Here is a 22138-nt window from a genome sequence, read left to right on the forward strand (position 1 = left end):
AGTAAGTAGGTAGTATAGCAAAAAATGAGTGCTGACGTCCTGGGTTTGAATATCAGATCTACCTTTCACTAGATGTACAACCTCAGGGGAGCTCTTAATTCCCTCCAAACTCATCCTCATCTGAAAGGGAAGACACTAGTGACAACTGGGGGTTATGAAAAGTAAATGAAATCCTATGTGTGAAGTGCCTAACACACACCTGGCTGGTAATAGCTACTTCTTAAGTGCAGTTTTTTTCTTGCTGTAGTCATTTGACTAATATGTCATGCTGGATCAAGTGAACAGTTCATCCAACTCATTATTATTTCTAGAAATGATGCTTGTAGAGTCTTTGGGCTTTTTTTTTTTTTTTTTTTTTGAAGGACTCTGTTCATTTTGTGATCTTAGAAAAGTAGTTCGTTGTTTTGTTCAGTCATTCATTTAGCATTTGTAAATACTTGTTACATTCCAGCTTTCCTGCCCTCTATGAGTTTATGTTCTACAAGAGAGATCAATACATAAGAGAGACAGCATTGTAGAATTTTAAGTTCCCTTAGAGGTATGTTCCTGAGATCCCACAGAAGCCCAAAGTAGGGGCATCTAAACCAAGACAGCCCTTAAACCTTTAAGATGTATCCTTATGTTCTTATTTTCTGTTTTTTAGTGATATTCCTTGATGCTTGATCCAGCCATGCCTCTAAATCTTTACTTTTCTTTGTTGAGACATGTAGGTGTTGAAGGCTATCTTAAATTAGAAGATACCCCATTTCTTTGTTCATTTGAATAGTCTTGCTCTCTTTTTTGCTATCATTTTTTTTTTTTTTAACATCCTTCATAGGAGGGTTTACTCTCCAGAGGGATGTGCAGTATGTCTTCGTAGAATGATGTGACCCATTGTGTCTCGTGCCCTTCCTAATGACCATGCTCTCTTAGCTTGTTGGCCTTTTTGTGGGAGGCATCCTCTTGACAGATGGAAACTTTCGATGAGGTCAGCAGCAACGATTACATAACCGAGTCATGGACAATTACGTGGAGCATCACAGTTAGTGGAAATAGGAACAGCTTCTGAAAACACAAGAGGAGGAAAGATGAATTATCCTTGGTGTTTGTAGAATATTTTTCACTGTGAATAATGGAAAACAGCAGCTTAAATTCACAGAAGTTTATTTGTCACAGCTAACATGAAATGCCTGTTTTGGCAGGTGCAGCATTTTGGTAATGCCGTTAGAGAACCAGTTTCTTTCTGTCTTTCCATTCTTTATTGTCTGTTTTTTGTCCTCTTGGTTATAAGATGGCCCTGACCTCTCAGCAGATATTCCCAGGAAAGGGGACGTGTTCATATCATGAGAGCAAACTTTCTCAGAGCCCTCTTTCTCTTGCATCTCCTTGGTCCAAACTGTGTCACATGGCCATGCCTAGCTGCAAGGAAGTCTGGGGGAAACATTTTAGCTTGGCATGTTTCTATCCAGGACAAAATCCAGTTTCTGAACATTGAGCAGACAAATAGCTATGGCTGCCATATCTGAGAATTTCATTTTTGTAACCTCTAGTGGCCTTACTCTTAGAGATCATGATTTGGTATTACTGTACTTTTATACAAATAACACTTGCCTTCTATGTTTGCCCACCATGTCCTCCCCCTGTGGAGTATTCTCCTAAGTGCACTAAGCTAACTTTTTTATAGCAACGTGTAAAAAAAATTGGCATAGCAGTCCTTATGAAAATACATTGTGTGAGGGAGGGCATGGTTGGCAAACAAACATAGAAGACACACGTTATTTGTGTAAAAACACAGTAGTTGCCCTCTCATTTATTCAACAAATATTTATTAAATACATAAGACTGTATAGTATACCCTTCCCAGTTTAATAAAACTAGACTTTAAATTATGACTACATGAAAAATATCTGAGTATGGGTGTAAGTTAATGGAAGTTTTTCTTCATTCATGTGGTAAATTGTTGAACCTATGGTTTTCAAGTTGAAAACAACTGAATTTCGTTTAGCTGACCTCCATCAAGTAACTTGTTCATAATGATTGCCCCCACATTCCCTTCTCTGACCCTCGATCCTTTCACCAGTAAATTTGGAAGCCTGCCTAATAAGGCAAAGTTGTTCTAGTTTTCCCATAATCCTTTCTATTCCAGCTTTTATGCGCTTACCCATTAAGTCAGACAAATTTCCTTTTCATAATTTGGCATTGTTTCTTTATTGGAAAGAAAACAGATTTTCTAGGTCAGAAAAACTTGAAAAAAAAAAAACCGTAAAACATGAACTAATTTTTTTTTTTTTTTTAAATCATCAGATCTCATATCAAGATTCAGTATTTGAACCTGGGCATATTCTGTTGAGAGGGAACCCAAATTTGTTCCTGCCCCTGGCTCATCTATGCAGCAAGCTTGGCATAGCTTTACACATTCTTTCTGCAAATCGTAACATAAATCCTGCTTTTTATTTTATGTCCAGGGTCAGGTTTACAGTTGTAGTATCTGGCAGAGTCAGTAAGTCCAGTTTTGAGGCTGTAAATACGATTTTACTTTGTGTAACCCTCTCCTGCATATTGTGAAAGCTGACCTCTGGCCTCATTTAACCCCTTCTTGTCTCTTGCAAATTCTAAGTCAAAGTTGGAGAGTCTAACCTATGGAGTGCCGAATTTTTTGCTGTTCCCCAGGGACAGATCACTCAAGTAGCGTAAGTGGGTTGCAGATCTTGTATCTGTGGTCCCTAAGCTTGTACCAATAAAAGACTTTTTTTTTTTTATTCCTTTTCAGATCTCTTGTTTAGAAAGAATTTCGTTCATGAAACAGATCCCATTGATGTTAATAACGTCATGCATTTCCCTATTTATATTAAAGGCATATTTAACTGCCAACAATTTTTGAGAAACATGAGATAACCAGTATGTCTATACTGGTAGCACATAATTCAAAGCTGAGATATTTGCGGTAATAATAATTGGGGAAAAAAAAAAAAACTTTATTGTGGGTAAATATATATTTTTATTTGGCTTTTGGAATATTGAAAAAAAGCTTTAAGGCCATTATCACTACAATTTTAGTTCCATAATGATGAGCTATTCTTTTTCCTAGTGTAACAATTAATTTTTAAATTTTCTGCTTAACGTGTCTCTAGTTTTTTCTTTTTTTGGTGGTGAGCCTTGGGAAAACAGGAGGGTTGAGATACTTATGATCTATGTATCTCTCTCTCTCTCTCCTTTTCTCAGACTTTTGCACATAATTTTCACCAGTGTCTTTTTTTTTTTTTACTTTTTATTGTGAAAAATTTAAAATATATGTAAAAGGGGAACAAAAATTAGGGAATGAACTTTCACGTACCCATCCTTAAACTACAGCAAATTCTAGATCTAAAATTCTAGATACCATATTATTTCTGGATAGCCAGTTACAAACTGAAAATCTAAAAGGGGACCTGTATCAGTGGTCACTGTATGCCACACATTGCGATTTAGCTCAATGTGTTCATGTTGACCCATGTTTCCCTATCAATCCATCAATCTATCATGGCTTTCTTTTATTATCAGAGCGTACCTCCAGCTGTGGGATGGGCAGAAAGTGGGATAGGAAGCTATTACCATAGGCCTAGTTATACTATATTTAGTTATACTATATTGGCAGTGAGCTGGCCAAAGTAACGCTGGCTAACATTTGAAAGTGACCAAAACCAGGAGGAGTACGTTCGCAGACGTTGGGTTGCTTTGGCGAATCCGTATGAAGTTGGCACTGCTTTGAGGGAAAGAAGTTCTGAGCCTAAGCATGACCAAGAAGCACGTTCCTCAACTTTGGCTATTTGTAGGCATGGATGTGGTTGTCAGATTCATACTCTGTCCAGTAATGTGAAAATTTTTATTTAAAGTTAAAAAAATATTTTCTTCAAAGAAGGAAACAACTGAAGCAAGCCCAAGCTAACGTAGGAGACCCCATTTGATGTGTATGTGTGTGACTTCTCTGGAGTGTAATCTCCTTGAGTTTATACATTGGCAGTTGTTTCAAATCCTTGGAGTTCTTTTGAGTCAGAAATTTTGGCCATTGTGTCTGAATCTACAAATCATTATTCGCATTGGAGATTACATTACAGATGGAATGTAACGTATCAGGGTTGGAGTCAGAATTATAGTCTTGTGGACATTACTCTTTTGGTCATTTTAGTAGGATTTGGTTGGAAACAGTATTCAGTAGTAGAGGATTAGCTTATATTAAATGTTAAACCATTTGCTTCTTTATTTATGAGTGTACAAAGTTAAAATATTAAAATAATTGGATTTCTATCAACAGATAATTTTGAACAGAGAAGCCATATTTAGTATTTGCTAGTGACTGATAGGTTTTTAAGGTTCCCTGGTGGCGCAAATGATTAAGCACTTGGCTGCTAACCGAAAAGTTGGTGATTTGAACCCACCCAGTGTCTCTGCAGGGGAAAGACCTGGAGTTCTGCTTCCATAAAGATTACAGCCAAGAAAGCCCTAACAGGCAGTTCTACCCTGTCCCATGGGGTCACTATGAGTCAAAATTGACTTGACAACACCTAACAATAATAATTGATTTCTATGTCAACTATTTATTGAAAGTAATAAATGTAAAATAAAATTGGAGGAACCCTATTTTGACTTGAGGAGCCCTGATGGTGCAGTGGTTAAAGCCCCCGGCAGCTAACTGAAAGGGCAGTGGTTCACACCTACCAGCCACTCCATGGTAGAAAGATGTGGCAGTCTACTTTTGTAAAGATTTACAACCTTGGAAGCTCTTTGTGGCAGTTCTACTCTGTAGAACTATCAGTCGGAATGGACTTGACAGTAATGGGTTTGGTTTGGTTTGTTTTGCTCTGTACATTTTTCTTGATCCCAAAGCCTTCACAAGAAAACTAGAGGCCATAGAAGCTTATTGACTTGGACAATAAAAAATGTTCAGCTGGCAATGACAGCAGCTTGACAGTTCTGTTCTCTACCTTTTACCCTCCTCAGGCCATTAGAACCTCTCCATCTCGTTTCCCAACTGGAAAAATTGGAACAGGAGTGGCGTGCTATTCATATACTTCTTCATTTATACACTTATTTTATAGAATTAAACAAAACATTGGAAAATATATCATTGGGATAGATGTGAAGTCAATATTTTAATTCTAACTTGGAAAAGTAGCCATTTATTTTTATCCATTTTCTTTTTGACTTGATCCATTTATTTCTTAGAAATCAAATTATTGGAATCAAAATCTTTAAAATATTTAATTGGGGTGGAAATGAGAAATATTTTACGTCTAATTTAAAAATTTTTTTGTTTGTTTAATATTGTAACTGAAACCACAACATGCAGAGATTATATAGCAGAGCTTAAAAGTTCACCTTTGCTGCTTTTTATTACTAATGAATAGTCTTTTTTCCCCTATAGGAAAAGACAGTTTCTCTGTGATATGGAATCCTGAAATGTGATCTTCCTAAAAAGGTAGGTGTATGTGCTTTTTAAAATAAATTCATTTTGTATTTATTTTGTTATCTTGAATAAATTACAACCCAGATTACTTAACTGAGGAGCAGTTTTTATGCTGCTGAGGCATACCATTGTGACTTTTAATTAAAACCTCAGGTTCAGCTTTCTATATTTAGTATTTCAGTTTCATAGACTTTTTAAAAAAATGACTATTTTGAGATAATAGTTGATGTCTGTAGTAGTCAATGCAGCCTTGCTGGTCCAGTGTTTAAGAGCTCGGCTGCTAAGCAAAAGGTTGGCAGTTCGAATCCACCAGCCACTCCTTGAAAACCTTACAGGGCAGTTCTACTCTGTCCTGTAGGGTCGCTGTGAGTCAGAATTGACTCAACGGCAATTTTTTTTTTTTTTTTGGTATAGTAAATGTATGTAATGTGTAATAAGCAAATCTCTCAGTAATACATTTTTATTGAAATAGATTAATTTCAGCCTTTCCTGATGAAATATGTTTCTGTTTTTTCAGTGAGTGACTCCTTTATAGGAAACCCAGGAAGTTTGAAAATATAAAGTGGTCTGTGGCCAGTAAACGTTGTCATATCTTTATTCTTTTCTGTGAGGTTTGTTTTTCAGAGTGTTGATTGTGATTTGAAATCTTTGCTTGTGGCGTCATCAGCTACAACTGGGTTGTGGACATTCTTAGGCGTGTGGAGCCTTCTTTGTAATCTATACAGAATTCCAAGAGCTTTCTGAATGTCATGGACCAAACTCCTAGCGTAAGAGTGGCTTTTGTTTTCGCTGTAATGCGGACAGACATCTGCTGGCTCTGTTGCTCTGGAAGGTTTACTTGGGGTCTTCGATTCCAGTTACAGCCATATGTTCAGGAAAGTGCCTGCCGAGTCAGGAAAGCTCTGGACATGATTGCTGTGGTGGGTCAGTGGGGCTGTCACCTCAGACCTGAGTGTCCCCTCAGATTTTAGGGTGTCCTAAGATCAAAAAAAAAAAAAAAATTTTTTTTTTTTTAAGATCAGAGTGGTCAGACCTGACCTTGTGCCATCTTCCTTCCGTGTTTCCCTACAGCTTACTCTCAGTTTGTGAGATTCTGGCTCTTAGATCATTTCTAAGAAGTTATGGTGTGGAAACATTTCTTCTCCATTTGATAATCACAGATTTGTGACACTGATAGGGTTTTTCCTCATTCTTCTGTCAACTTCATAAAAGTGACTTTTCACCTCCAGCTTTCAATCACTTGTCCAGCTCATGGCCACCTCCAGGCTGGGAATGGTTCAGTTATCCCCTCTGACAGAGCTCCCAAAGTACTTACCCATCCTGCTTATAAAACGTCACCCTACTTTATGCACATTATGACATGCGCTGGGTTATTAGAAACCTAGGGTGGAGAGCAAACACACATTTTAATCTCTGAATTGGAAATAGGGGTGTTGAAGCTAAGATGAAATATTTGGCATATTTAAGATACATTGAGGCACCTGTGTGAACTCAGCGTGTTTTGTTGTTACGTGCCATTGAATTGGTTCCAATGCATAGCAACCCCATGCAAAACAGAATGAAATGTTGCCCGGTCCTGTGCCATCCTCACAATCATTGCTATGTTTGAGCTCACCGTTGCACCCACTGTGTCAATCCACCTCATTGAGGGTCTTCCTCTTTTTCATTGACCCTCTACTTTACTCAGCATGTGGTCATAAATAGGAGAGTGTACTTGTAAATAGACACAACAAATGGAGAGATTGCAGCTACCTTGCTTTAAAATTGGACTTTGGAAATCTACTGTGTGCAGATAACTTACAGTGAAATAGAATTGCAAACTCATTAGTAAATGTTTGCTTTTTTTTCTGCTCAAATTATTTCTTTGTATTTTGGCTTCAAAGATGACACAGAGAAACATGAATTAAGCACAGGCAGAGAGTGAGGATTATTTTTGATAAGATGAAGGCAGGAAGAGAGCTAAAGAGCATAATATAAGTGCTGATTCATAAAAATGTACTTTTAGGAAATCTAAATTATTTGACCTTGATCTTCTTTGAAGCTAGAATGATAATTTGACTTAGCTTCAGTATGAATAATGTATAATATACTTCTGTACCAGACATACATTGAAAAATTTTCTCTCGAAGCACTAGGAAAGTTGTGTTTTCTCATTTCTTTCGCACCAACCCCAAATTCCACTTGTGAACAAAGACTCACATTATCTGCAAGATAGCTGGACATTTATGGGCACAGTCTGTAGAAGAGGGCTGCTAACTTGTGTGGGTCACAGGGCCCATGAGGCTCTGGAGTATTGTAAGAAGTCTTGGTATCCGTGGTAATATCAAGGCTTGTTCATGTATTGAGTAAATCGTATCTTCCATGTATATGTATATTTACATACTTAGCTGCTGCTGGTATTAGGAAATAGACATAAATATAAAGTCTTACTGAATCGTTGTTGTTAGCGGCCATCGATTTGGCCCATGACTCATGGTGACCCCAGGCACAATGGAATGAAATGCTACCTGGTCCTGTCCCATCCCCGTCATCATTTGCAGATCAGACCCTTGTAATCCATAGGGTTTTCATTGGCTACTTTTCAGAAGTAGATTACCAGGCCTTTCTTCCTAGTCTTTCTTAGTCTGGAAGTTCTGCTGAAACCTGTTCAGCATCCTGACAACATGTAGCCTCAACTGACAGGCTGGGCATGAGGTGCATTGGCCAGGAATGGAGCATGTGTCTCCTACCTGGAGGACAAGAATTCTACCACTGAAGTGTGAATGCCCTCACTGTTCCTGAATTAAGAGGAGCTCTTTTTCTTTACTATAATGTCTTTTCTTAATCAGTAGGAATTAAAGCACAACCACTATTAAATGTTTCATAGTCAGTTTTGACATTAAAAATGGGTCCTCATAATCAGAAAGATTGTGAACTGTTGGCTTAGAACGTAGGGAAGGGATCTGAGTCAAGTTAGGATTGCCCATGATCCAACCAAGGCAGGGCCAGAATGTTTTAAACAGTTATAGGAAAGAAATACCTACGTTTGTTTTATTAGTTATCGGATTGTGTTACTGGGGAAATAGGGGAACTTCCTTCTAAAAGATTTTAAACAATTCACTTCCTTATAGACTAGATTGGTTATCTGCTGCCAGAAAGGCTAGATCCACACTGTCTAATACAATAGGCAGTAGCCATATGTTTGAGCTATTTAAACTTAAATAAAGAAAATTAAAAATTGAGTTCGTTAGTCACACTAGCCACGAATCAAGTGTCCAATAGCCACATGTAGGTAGAGGAGACATGTTGAAGAGAACAAATTTAGAACGTTCCCATCATCACAGAAAGTTCTTTAGCAGTGCTGAAGACAGTTGTCATCCCCCGGAATACTCCATGCCTCTTTTAGCAGCTTTGCACCTGGGGCCCTGGGGTTGAATAGAGAAGACAAAACCTGGTCAGCCATGTAGCAGCTGGGGAGATCTTATGGACGTGATTCCCTAGTGGATGTGTAGAAAAGAAGCTTATTTTCCCTGTAATCTTCTTTCGTTTCCCTCCTCCTCATGACAGCCCATACCCCGTGACATGCGGCAGAGGCCTGTGTGCCAGTTTGAACTCTTACCATTTTTTGTTGTGTGTATAGTACACATTTGTTACTTTTGGGTTGCCTAGCGTTTGAATCCTTTTCTTTATTTGGGGGAATCCATCACTGTATGAGGCTAGGTGGGCGAGAGTGCCCTGTTCCCTCTTAATTTCCAAAACAGAAATGCCCACTTTTGTGTTTTCCCTGATTTCTGCCAGTTAGGAGAGCCCAGGACTTCAGAGCTGCTAAACCTGGGACTGTGACTTCTGGTGAGTGACTCAGAGGAGCAGGAGGTGGTTTAGAATTCTGCCTGTCATTGGTGGAGGCAGCTGCTTTGGTGGCAGTGTCCAGAGACAGCAGTGGGGACAGTGCCCAGCAGCTTGGGCAGTAGGGCGTAACGGAGCTGACTACTTGAGAACAAAAGAGAGATACTAAGGAAGACAGCTTTGTTTCCCATTCATATGTGTGTAAGGAGCCCAGATTAGCCTCCCCCATTCCAACTGACTTTTTCCTCTCATGGAATAATAACAGGGTAATTAAAGAGAGAGGAGAGAGAGAGAGATACCAGACGTCAGTGATTCCTTAAATTAGTCGCAACACTAATAAGATGTCCTGATATCCTTTTATGGAAAGGAATATCCTTTAATGAAAGAATACAAATATCCAACTCACAAATGGCCCACTTTGGCTTAGTAATGGAACAAGTCTTTTTTTGTAAAGAGTGGTGTTTATAATTCTCCTGTGTCTTATATTTGGAATCTTATTAAAACCATTGCCCGCGAATAATCACTGTATTCCTGATTCCTACCAGCTAGGTCGATGTGTCTGCTTTATTTGTTTCTTTTTTTGAATGAATAGACTGTGGCATATTGTTTTAGGCTATGTTTTGAGTCCTTCAGCATATGGTCTGTTCTTTCTGTTTGCTGTTTTCTCACTTTGGTGCACACAGCAGCTGCTGTGACCGTCTGTGTCGTCTGTACTGTGCACATCATCCTCCATGGAATGCTGCATGCGTCACCCTTTGAGGGGTTCCTCCATCACAAATGTGATTTTGATGTCAGTAGGCTGCCCACCCTTGAGGTGAAATCTCTTGTGGAGTACTCCTTCCCATTCCATGATAAGCATCAAAGGCTTGCCTTGCAATGGGACCATCACCCCCGGTTCAGAGATGGCCAGCTGTCCATCATAGCACATGCTCAGCCTTCCATAGAAAACGGGTGTTATTGCTAAGTAGCCTCAGTTATATCTGGGTGACCACATGACTTGTTCTCACCAACAGAATGTCAACAGATGCAATGGGTGTCAAATCTGGGACCAGGCTTGTAAACCCATGTATTCTCCTTCCTCTGGTTGGATGTAGATGACTATGAGGCCTCAGGCAATGGTGGGGAGACAGGATTGAGAGAACAGAGACCATGAATCATTGCATGGAGGAGGGCTTTTCACTTATCATGAGACCTACGTGCTCCTAAATAGAAAATCTTTGATGGTCTTATTTGTAGTCTTTTCCCAGTAACCACTCTATGCTATGGAAGATGGACTATATATTATGTGTGTGAGAGCAAGAAATAAACATTTATTGTATTGGGACTTTATATATTTTTGGATCTTTTTGTTACAGAAGCTAATATTACCCTCATACACCCTTATTCAGCCACATAAATCTCATCATTTTTTCTTGTCAGTTCTCAGCTATGACATTTCTCTGTTTTTTGCTGCCCATTATTTGGAACCCACTTTCCATGTTTAGTAGTAGCATGACATACATAATTGCAATGAGACTGTTAAAAAAAGCTATGGCATATATTTCCCTATGTAGTGTCATATTGCTTATGGAGAGACCTAAAACTTGGAGAACTTAATGCCTCATTAGAAAAACAGCTTGCCAGTTTTGTAAAATGCAGACTCAGCATTTTGGGTGAGTTTTTAACCCTCTTGGATCACTGTGAAGATTGCGGTGCGTGAGTATCAAAATGTAGTGACTAGTTTTTGCTTTATAAATAAATGAGTAGGAAATCTCTCATAGTCTTACTAGAAAACGTTTTCCAGGCTTAAAGGTTTCATGTAGATTGTAAAGGCAGATGATAAAGGAGGAAAGAGAGAAAGGTTATATTAAATAATCTTGGATTAAATCAGAGGGAGAAGGTGTTTGATACTCATTCAGAAGTCTCAAATGTGGTGGGTCAAGAGGTTTTTTGTTTTGTTCTTGACATGATACATAAATGATTGCTTGGCAGAGATGACGTATTAGGGATTTAATGTGTCTGGTTTTTAGTTTGTTGTGTGTTAACTAATAAAATTTTCCTCTTAAAAATGTATAAATAGCAACTTTGTATTTTGTACTTATTAATGGAGGTTTTATGCCTGCTGATATGTTTTGAGTCTTTTAAGGGAAAAGTACTTGATAGACACAAATGATTAGTTAGGTTACCAGTTTGTTTTTATTGACTTAGTACACCTCCATTCTTTTTCCTTAATAATGCCAGAGCATTTTATAAGCTCTTAAGTAGCAGTATGAGCAAAAATAAGACATTTATGTAAATAAGACATTTATGTAACCTGCCATATTCTCTACAGTTTAAAGGTGCTTTTACTGAGCAAGAATATTATGAACAAAATAAAAAGTGTGCCCAAAGGGGCCACGTGGCTGTCATTTCCATCCAAATTATGAAAGTGATGATGATATTTAAGTCTAGAACTTGCTCTTGTAGGAAACCTACATATCCATCCCCTTTGCTCCCACTTTTCATGAAGTCTACTCTTTCACCATACTTCTTGGTACACTGGCATATACTCTATGCTGTAGCATAAAGTATGTCTCAAATTTTTTTGTCTCAGGGCTCCTTTTTACTCTAAAAAATTATTCAAGGTCCTAAACAGCTTTTGTTTACATGGGGTTATATTGTCGATATTTGCCATATTAGAGTGTAAAACAGGGATGTTAGAAATGTGTTTATTAATTTATTTGAAAATAACAAGAATAAACCTATTACATGTTAATATAAATAACATTTTTAATGTGAAATTCTTATATTTTTCAAAGCAAATTTGGTAAGGAGAGTGGTACTGTTTTATATTTCTGCAAATCTCTTCAACATCTGGCTTAATAGAAGGTCTCTGAAATCTCTGACTTCCATCTGCATTTAGTCTGGCAATATCAAACATCAGGAAGCCTCTTAAGAGAGAATGAGAGCTAAAAAGGCAAATAATGCCGTAGCATCATATGGGAATAGTTTTGTCCTCCTGGACTCTCTGAAATGATGGTGGCCACCACACTTTGAGAATTGCTGCTCCACAGTAAATACTTAAAGGTTGTCTTTAGAATATCTCCAGTTTTGTCCCATTTACCCCTTTGTGCCAGAAATCCCTCCCTTCCTATCCAGTGGGTATGGTTGCAGTAACAAATCAAAGGTCACAGAGAATTGCATGATTTATTATTCTTAAAAATTCTCTTTTGTTACTATCTACAGAGCTACATCACCTAATTAGCCAAAATGGAAGCATTTAAAATACCAGTATCTGTATCTATCTTTATTTCTTTAACTGAGAGGCATACTAGGTGTTAGTAATTAGGATTATGATCTTTTACATTTGTGATGAAATGGCGGGCTGTAGGCAATTCCCAAACACTAATAAATTTTATCAGACACAATGAGTTCAGTGTAACAAACCAGTAACATATACCAAAAAACCAAACCAAACCCATTGTTGTCGAGTCGATTCTTACTCTTAGTGACCTGATAAAAAAAAAAAAAAAAATTTTTTTTTTTTTAGCTACATATAATTATTTTTTGCTTATGTGTCTGCAGGTGGACTGGGATTTGGTTTATCTAGGCTCGTCTCCATTGGACTTGGCTCCAAGTCATGGGCTGGGTTCAATGTTGCTCTGTGTGTCTTTCTCCTGAGACTTGCGTTGGGCATGGTTTTCCATGATAAAAGGCCAAGTAGAAACTTACAAGGCCTCTTAAGGCCTGTGCTTGAAGTTAACTCACCATCATTTTAGCTCACATGCCATTGGCCGAAGAAAGTCACAGGGCCAAGCTTAACATCAGAGTGACAGGAAGAGTGTACTTTTCCAGTGGATGGTGCAGGTGTGGGTAGCGAGAGGGAGTAAATGTTTACTTTAAAGTATTCTAATTTATCCCACTGTATAGCTCCAAAGTACTAGTAAATATCTATTTCTACCTAATTAATTGTTCTTCAGTGCAATAACTAAGAGGTTACATTTTAATATTAGAATGAACTCTTCTTACTGATTGTACCTTCAGAGTATCACTGGCATCTAACCTGCATTCTCACAGCCACTTTTTATTGTTTCTTAATCCCATCGATCTGAACTATTATGAGACCTTCTTAATTGGTCTCTGCCCTCGTTATTATTGTTATGTAACAAACTACCCCCAAACTACATGGCTTAAAATAACAACAGTCACAAATCTGCAGTTAGAGCAGGGTTTAGCCCAGACCGCTTGTCTCTGCTCCTTATGGCATCAGCTGGGGGGTGGGGGGGTGGTTGACTGGGTGCCAGAGGGTCTACTTCCAAAATGATTCACTCACATGCCTAGGAAGTTGGACTAATGTCTGGGATCCCATTCATGGTTGAAGACCAGGGACCTCAGTTTAACTCCAAGTGGACGTTTCCATGGTTTGCTCAGGTGGCTGAGTTCCAAGAGTGAGCATCCCAAGAGATAGGACAAGGAAGTTGCCAGTTTGTTAAGGTCTGGTCTGGAAACTGGTCCAGTGTCACTTCTACTGGGTTATATTAGTCAAGTGGTCACAAATCCCAGGTTTAAAGGGAAAGGACATAGATTCCACCTTTCAGTGAGTGGACTGTCAGAGAATTTTGGGGCCATATTTTAAAACCACCATGCTGTCTCTGCCACAGTTCTTCTTACCCCAAAATAATCCCATGTGTGCATACTGCCTCCAGATTTATTTTCCTAAAGCATTGCTCTGTACATCCAATAGCTCCCCTTTTTCTACCAAACAAGAAGCAAATTAATCTTGCATTCAGAACAATCTATTTATCAGTTTACCATAATGCCCTTGTTAGCATACTCAGCGCTTCAGCCAAACCTTATCTGGACTTTTTCTCCTTTTGCCTTTGGTCATGTGACTTTTCTCTTCCTGGAATATTACCCCTCCAATCTCTTCAAATGCTAACATTGTTCTGTGCTTAAAATAAATGCTCATGAAACCTTCATTAAACTCGCCATCCTTCTCTAATCTGCCCTTTTCTAGTCTCTCACAGTACACTTTGTACCCCTTTTAAAGACCTCCCAGTTTCTCTCTCATAATAACATGTATGTAAAAAACCCAAAAACAAACCCATTGCCGTCAAGTCAATTACAACTCATAGTGACACTATAGGACAGAGTAGAACTTCCCCATAGGGTTTCCAAGGAGCGGCTGATGGATTTGAATTGCTGACCTGGTTAGCAGACAAACGCTTTAACCACTGCACCACCAAAGCTTCTTGTGCCACCAGGGGTAGGTATGTATTTTATACACTCTACTAAATTTTATATTTTTAGTATATTTTTGATCTTCAGTTGCCTCGATATCCTGAGATATATATAACAAGTGCTTTTTTTTTGCTTTTTTTAAATGAATGAATGAGGGTATGAATGGAATTACCAGAGCATGTTTACAGTCACCTAAAAAACTGTTAGAAGCACTATGAGAGTTAAGCAAGGTTGCTAGTTGGCTACAAAAGAAATAAGTAACAATTGAATGATAAGTATCGACATGAATGTTACAAAATATTATTAAAAAGATTCCATTCATGATAATAATACAACAGTATGAAAATTGGGAGTAATTTACCTAGAAATGTGTAGGAATTAAGTGAAGAAAACTGTAAAGCTCAATGGTGGGGTCCTAAATTAAGTTTCAAGTAAATAGGGACAAATACCGTGTCATTGGAAAGCAAAATTCAGCACAGTAATACAAACTATGAATATTACTCAATAAAACTATAAACTCAGTACAGCCTCTATCAGAATTGAAGAACCTGACAAAATGATTTTAAAGTTCATCGGGAAGAATGAACCAATGAAACTGTCCCGGAATTATAAGAGGTAGTTATGAGCGGCACTTGCCATCTCAAATATTAAAGAATATTAAAGTCAGTGGTGATTGAAATAGTGGTGTTGGTACAAGGATATATCAATGAGTAAAATACAGAGAATTTATTTTTAGATAACTCTATATGGTAGGATTTCCGTGAGTTGGAATCGACTTGACGGCAGTGAGTTTGGTTTTGGTTTTATACGGTAAATGTAGCATATGATAAGGTTGGCACTTCAGATTGGTAGGAAAAAGGTGGATTATTCAATAAAAGGTATTAGGACACCTACTTAGTCATCTGGGAAAATAAACCTGGATCCCTGTCACACTGCTTATGTAAAACTAATCCCAGAGGATCAAACTTCCAGATGTAACAAGGTAAGCTGTAGATGTACTAGCAAAATATATGCATGGATATTTTTATAATCCTGTGCTGCGGAAGGTATTTCTAACTAGAAACCGTATAGGAAAGGATAAAAAAATTCAATGCAGTACAACATTTTAAATATTTATTTATTTCAGTGTAGTGGGAAACCATCTGAACTTGCTTGAAAGGTGAACAGTGTACTGGAAAAATATTTGCAAAATATGTGATCATCAAAGGGCAGATATCCCTAATGTACAATGAGCTCTTATAAATCAATACATCTTGATAGAATTGTAGGAAAAAACTATGAACAAATAATTCATAAAATAATGACTGTGGGGCCAGAAAACATATAAAAAGTTGTGCAAACCTACTAGCAATCAAAAGTGACAGTTAAACCAACAGTGTCTATTATTTCTCAGCAACTGAAATGACAAATAATGACAAATAAGGCAAAAACAAAAAATTTCTAATATCAATGATTGTATGGGCAGCAAGTATTGTAATTTTTCTCAAATTCTGGTGAAGAACCCATCTTTCCCAATCTCTTTTTGATGAAATATTTGTAAAATGCAGTAAAAATAAATATTGAAAATAAAAAGTGTACAAAATAAAATCTCAAAGAAATTCTTAATGTTAATTACACATAAAATTCCTCTGTCAAATTGCCATAAAAGTTTCTATTGTTTATCCTCAATTCCTGGATCCATCTCGTGGTGGACCAGTGAGGAGGAGATCACAGATTAGCACTATCATGCAGATCAGACTTTGAGTAGTACTGCTTTAATGCACTTTTGGTGGGGGCATAAATTGCTTCAGAATTACTGAAGGGAAGATTGGCAGTATGTATAAGATCTTAAATGTACAAACTCTACCATTTCTAGGAATTTACTGTAAGGCTATAGTCAGTGGTAGAATTCGTGCCTTCCGTGCGAGAGGCCTGTGTTCACTTCTTGGCCAACGCACCCATGCTCAGCCTCCAAAAATCAGCCATTGAAAACCCTGTGGATCACAATGATATGATGCACAGCTCATCATAGGGATGGTGCAGGACTAGGTAGGCAGCATTTCATCATTCTGTTGTGCATGGGGTCAGCATGGGTCAAGGGCCAGCTAGGTGGCAGCTAACGACAGCAACAACGACATAATCAGATAGGTAGGTGTGTAAGAATATTTATTCTAGCACTTTCTGTGATAGAGAAGAAATGGAATCATACCCAAATATCCTTCAGTAGGATAATGGTTGAGTAGTTATGATCGGGTCAGACCTTGGAATACTATAGTTGTTTCAAATAATAAAGCAAATGCATATTAAAATTTATTATTATAGAAAAATCCAAATCTATACAATAGCAGAAAGAATTCCCATACAGCCATCACCCAGCTTCAGTTATTACCCACTCATGGCCAGTCTTGTTACATCTGTACCCCTCTGCCCACCTGTCCTTTCCCCTTTGCGTTAACAGGGGAAAATGATCAAGACATTTTTATAAATAAAAAAGAACAGGTTATAAAGGAGCATTAATTTACTTATTCAGCTATTATTGATTGAACTCTTACCCTAGGTATGCTGCTATTTTAGGAGCTGGAGCTTCAGAAGTGAATTAAAAAAATGTAAAAACTTTGCTTGAAGCTTACAATTCTAGTGCAAAGACAGAACAATTAACAAACTGTATGGTTACTGATACTTATTACAGAGAAAAATTATGCAATGAAGGGAAATAAGGAGTGTGGGGTGTGATTGGGGTGTTGTAGGTTTAGAAAGGATGGATGGGGAAGGTCTCCCTAAGATGTGATCTTTGAGTCAAGAACCAAAGGAGCTAAGGTAGGGTCCTTTGTCTAGCTTAGGGATACAGCCCCAGGCTGGGGGGCAGGGGGAATGGCAAATGCAAACAGCCTGAGGCCGAGGGGAACCTGGTGTGATAGAGGAGATGTAGGAGGCCTGTGTGGCTGGAGTGAGCACAGGGAGAGGACTGGGAGATCAGGGCAGACAGGTAGGAGTGGGGGACAGACCAAAAACCAAACCTGTCATCTTCTAGTCTATTCCCACGCAAAGCGACCCTGTAGGATAGAGTAGAATTGCCCCATAGGGTTTCCGTTTCCACGGAGTGGCTGGTAGATTCGAACTGCTGACCTTTTGGTTAGCAGCTGAGCTCTTAACGACTGTACCACAGAGAGGATCTTATAGGCCACTGTGAATACTTCAGCACCTACTAGGAGAGATATGGGGAGCCATGGAGGGATTTGACTAGGAGAGTGTTATGGTGTTACTTTTATTTTAGGATATTCACATTGGCTACTAAGTTCGGAACAAATAGACTGTAATGGGGCAAGTCCAGAAGTAGGGAAATCAGATAGGAGGAGGTGTTTTTAAAACCAGGGAAGACACGGATGGTATTGACTTGGACCACAGTGGGAAAGATGGAGGTGGTTTGAAGATGTCAGGTTCTTGATCTCTTTTGAAGGTAGAGTCAATAAGATTTGCTCATGGATTTTATATGAGGTGTGAGAAAGAGAGAGAGGCGTTTAGCATGATTGCAAGGTTTTAGGCCTGAGCGACTGGAAGGACAGATTTGCCTTTTACTAAAACAGGGAAGACTACGTTAGGAGGAGGCTTGAATGGTGAATATCAGGGGTTTGGTTTGGGATGAGCTAAATTTTGAAATTACCCTGAGACATTCAAGTGAAGGTGTCCAAGGCAGTTGGATATAAGAGTCTGGAATTCAGGGAGAGGTCTGGGCTGAAGACCTGTAAATTTGGGAGTCCTGAGTCTGGGTAAGGTCCTTAAAGACGTGAGCACAGGCAGGGAGAGGGGCGCTGAGATCTGAGCCTGAGGGTATTTACATTTGAAGGGCAGGGAGATTAGGAGGAATCAATATCAAGAGAACAGAATTAAGAAAGAGCTAATTTTTTTTTTTTTTTTTAATGAAGTAAGGGGAAAACCAAGGGCGTGCAGTGTCTCGGAAATGAACTGACTAGTTTTTCCAGGAGGAAGCAGCAATGAGGGGAGTGTCAAGAAAGATGAGGATTCAGACTTGACCAGACAGTATGCTGGGACAAAAATCTGACCAGCACATCAGCTTGAATTCCTTATTGATGTGTGAATTGTGAAGTGTAGAGAAGATGATACTAATTATTGTTATTTTAAGAATTCAAGAGGAACAGAGTCTTCTTATTTCATTGTCAGGAGTGTCAAGTATATACCCTACTATTAAAAATAGCAGCCAAAAGAAGAATGAAAGAAAAATAAACTCAATGTACTGAAAGACAATTTTTCCAAGCCCTGTCAGATAGTTTAATTTAATTATAAAGCCGGTTGATGCAGATGCAGCTGCCGAAACTTGGATTACACGTTGGCAATGAACATCTGAGGCAGAGACAGAGAGGGAGAGATAGTAAAAGGAGGAGAAAGAGAGAAACGGAAGACCCTGGAGATTCGAAACAGGCGCTCGATGAAGCAGTTGGTCCTGAGAGATGTATGGGGAATACAGAATTAGGTAACGTTGTTGAGTCCCAGAAATGTAAGCTGTTAAAAAGAAGAAAATAAAACAAAACTGGTTTTAACAATAGCTTAAGACTGAATAGACTTGAACATTTATACATTTTTCATAGATGGTTTTCTTCATGCTTCAACTGATATACTATGATCCCCTTAAGGAAGAGCTAGGAATTTATGTCTCTGGAGCCTAAAACAATAAATGTTTGTAAAATTGTGGCACTACGAGTAACAGTAGTCGTGCCAGAGTTTGTTCTCTAAGCAGTTGATTTGATAAAAACCTATCACACTTTTGGTTCTTTCTATAACCCATTGCTGTCAAGTTAATTCCGACTCATAGCGACCCTTTAGGACAGAGTAGAACTGCCCCATAGGGTTTCCAAGGAGCGGCTGGTGGATTTGAACTGCTGACTTTTTGGTTAGCAGCTGAGCTCTTAACCGCTGTTCTACCCAGGCTCTGGTCCGTTCTATAGAAAATATTAATTAAATTAAAATTTTAAAATACACTTTTAGTGTTAATCCTAATTAGACAGGAAAACATCACCATTTTCCTTGGCAGGGAGTTCACATGGAGTTTTAACATACAAGTTTGGGAGATGAAATGACTGCTTCTTGATTTAATAAACATTTTGAAAGTTTCTTCCCCCAACACACACACAATGTGCATATTCTAGTGCTTATCAAATTAAGAAAACTGAGCTTAGATAAAATAACAGGAGAATTTTTTTTCCTGGCATGAGCCAAGGAAAACAGGCAGAACGAGTTAAAGTACAAGCCTAGTGCAGGGAAGGGAAAGATTGGTGTGCCAGGGACAGATGGAGGAGGGTCATTCTCACGTAAATATTATCTCTTTGTTCTTGCCAGGGCTGAGATGCACTCATTGTCTTAATTAATTCAGGGAGTTTTCAGTATGGCTCCAAAACCTTTGTTTTCTGGGAACTGTCATCTGGCCTTTATGTTGCCCTTGACTAACAGTGTGACCATGATAGGGCCACTTAACCAACTTAGGCCTTGGTAATGTAGCCCACTCAGTGGCAGCTCAAGACAAAAACAATGGGAGTGGTGGGCACGGAGGGTATGTTCAACTCTTCCAGGTTTTATAATCTCTGCATCCATTATTTAAGTTTATGGACAAGTTTCAACAGAAACGGTTAGCGGTTTCTCTTACACTTTAATAAATGGATATTTTACTCAACCGTACTGAACTATTTCTTGCATCGTGTTAATTTGTATAACATTTTAGAACCTAGCCTAGAAAACGAAGGCATTGTCAAAGTTAACATCACGTAGTCTTTAAACTATACTGGATGGACTTGTAGCATTTAAAGAAAATATGTAACAAAAATTACAATTGAAGAAGACATGCAAAATATTTTGATTGGAAAGATTAGTATTTATTTCAGTGAAACGTAGTCTGACACATACAAATTAAAAATTTTTCAGTTGGTACATGCATCATTGTATCAGATTGTATCATTGTCTCAGAGAGATAGGAATGTTTCTCAAGATAGTATTCCTCCTCTATTCATACTATCTTTTGTGGGGAGAAAATAAAGACACTCAACAGTGTTTATATTATCTCCACACATTTTAAATTTCTTTCAAAGGCTGCTGTGTAATGGTTGGCATCTGAGAGAATAAACAGGAAATTAGAGGGGCTGAGGTTCTCCTTCATCTTTTGCCAGGGCTGGGTTCCGTGTTTCATTAATTTTCATCAGACACCAGAAATCTGAGGATGGCATTTAAGCTGGCTACATTTCTTTATAGCTGATCGACACATGGCAGATAGATTACTGGATCTTTCTACTTTTCTCCGTCTTAGAATACTGGGATTTAGAGAGCAATATTTTTTATTTTTTACCAGTTGCCAATAGATGACTGAATGGTTTAAAATAAAGAAAATTAAACAGTGTAGCACTTTCATTATCCTGAGAGAATACTTTTTTTTTTCCGAATAATAAAAGTAATACATTTGTTGTGGAAAATTTGGAAAATTAATATAATTTGAAATCTCACAACCCGTAGATCACCGTTGTTGGTATTCTGGTGTTGTCTTCTCTGGCTTCCCTCAGTCTCTACCTCTATCTATATTCATTAAGCAGTCAATCAATTTATGTTTAAAAACTGTTTCCCAAGGGAGCTAATAAGAATGTTAATAGGTGTTCTAGAAAAAACAAAAACAAAATCTTCCCATGGTCACATACTTTGGAAAGTGCCAGATTGAAGTGTTAAACTTAGCTTTGTCAGAAGCCCTCCTGAGGGCTGGCCCATGCTAGCATGACTGTCCATCTTGGGGCAGGTATGTGGAGCACACCCCCTCGTGTCTTGAACACAGAACCGCTTTGCGAGTGCATCTGCTAGCATTATGGAGGGGTGTCTTCCAGATGGCAATATGGATTTCATTTTGTTTTTGTTTGCTTTATAAAATTGAGATCTCATGCTATTGTCATGTGCTTTTTCCACTTAATGCATTATGAACGTTTTCTACTTTATTAAATATTAAAAAAAAAGTTTTCCCTCATTGTTATTTTTGAAAATGTTCCCTTTATGAAGATGAGTGCACTGGGCCTAAACCAGGTTACCCATCATTTCAGTTCTTGGTGATAATCCTGAAAGACTGTGAGGTATAAAATGTTTATACTCAGCAGTTTGCGTCTTCCACATACCTATTCTCACAAACCTTTATTTTGGACAATTGCTGTTAAAGCTTGTGGATTCACAGTTCCCCAAGCCACTACTAATGTGTTTGCTTTGGAAAGGCTTGACAAAAATAGGTTTCTTTTAATGGAAAGGCTAATTTTCTCCTGTTGGTGGGTAGTTCATTTAAAAATAGGGTATTTTATTTATTGTGTTGTAAAAATAGCATCTTTTGAGAAGAATGATCTGCTCCAAACAACTCTCATGGAAACTTAGGGGTTTTCTTCCATACAGAAATAATTACTTTGACCTAGAATGGTATATTGCCTTCTCAAAGTATTTTCTATTGTGGAGTATAAATGTGTATTTAATATTTCTTAAAAACCCAAAAACCCACTGCCGTTGAGTCGGTTCCGACTCATAGCGACCGTGTAGGACAGAGTAGGACTGCCTGATAGAATTTCCAAGGAGCGCCTGGCGGATTCGAACTGTTGACCTCTTGGTTAGCAGCCATAGCGCTTAACCACTACGCCACCAGGGTTTCCTAATATTTCTTAGAATCTAATAATGGGAAGTATTACCAGCACA

General features: G+C 38.3%; 1 protein-coding gene across 5 annotated transcripts in view; it reads left to right on the forward strand.

Moving 5' to 3' along the window:
• PLCB4 (phospholipase C beta 4) overlaps positions 1-22138 on the forward strand; it is a 446434-nt gene that overhangs the window by 34790 nt on the left and 389506 nt on the right. For all 5 annotated transcript variants that reach the window (XM_049869961.1, XM_049869962.1, XM_049869959.1 and 2 more), the window contains one exon: positions 5381-5434. The gene's annotated coding sequence lies outside the window, so the exon portion shown is untranslated. The remainder of the gene's footprint in view (positions 1-5380; positions 5435-22138) is intronic.

This window comes from Elephas maximus, chromosome 25 (genome assembly GCF_024166365.1).
Source record: "Elephas maximus indicus isolate mEleMax1 chromosome 25, mEleMax1 primary haplotype, whole genome shotgun sequence".
In the NCBI taxonomy this organism is placed as follows: domain Eukaryota; kingdom Metazoa; phylum Chordata; class Mammalia; order Proboscidea; family Elephantidae; genus Elephas; species Elephas maximus.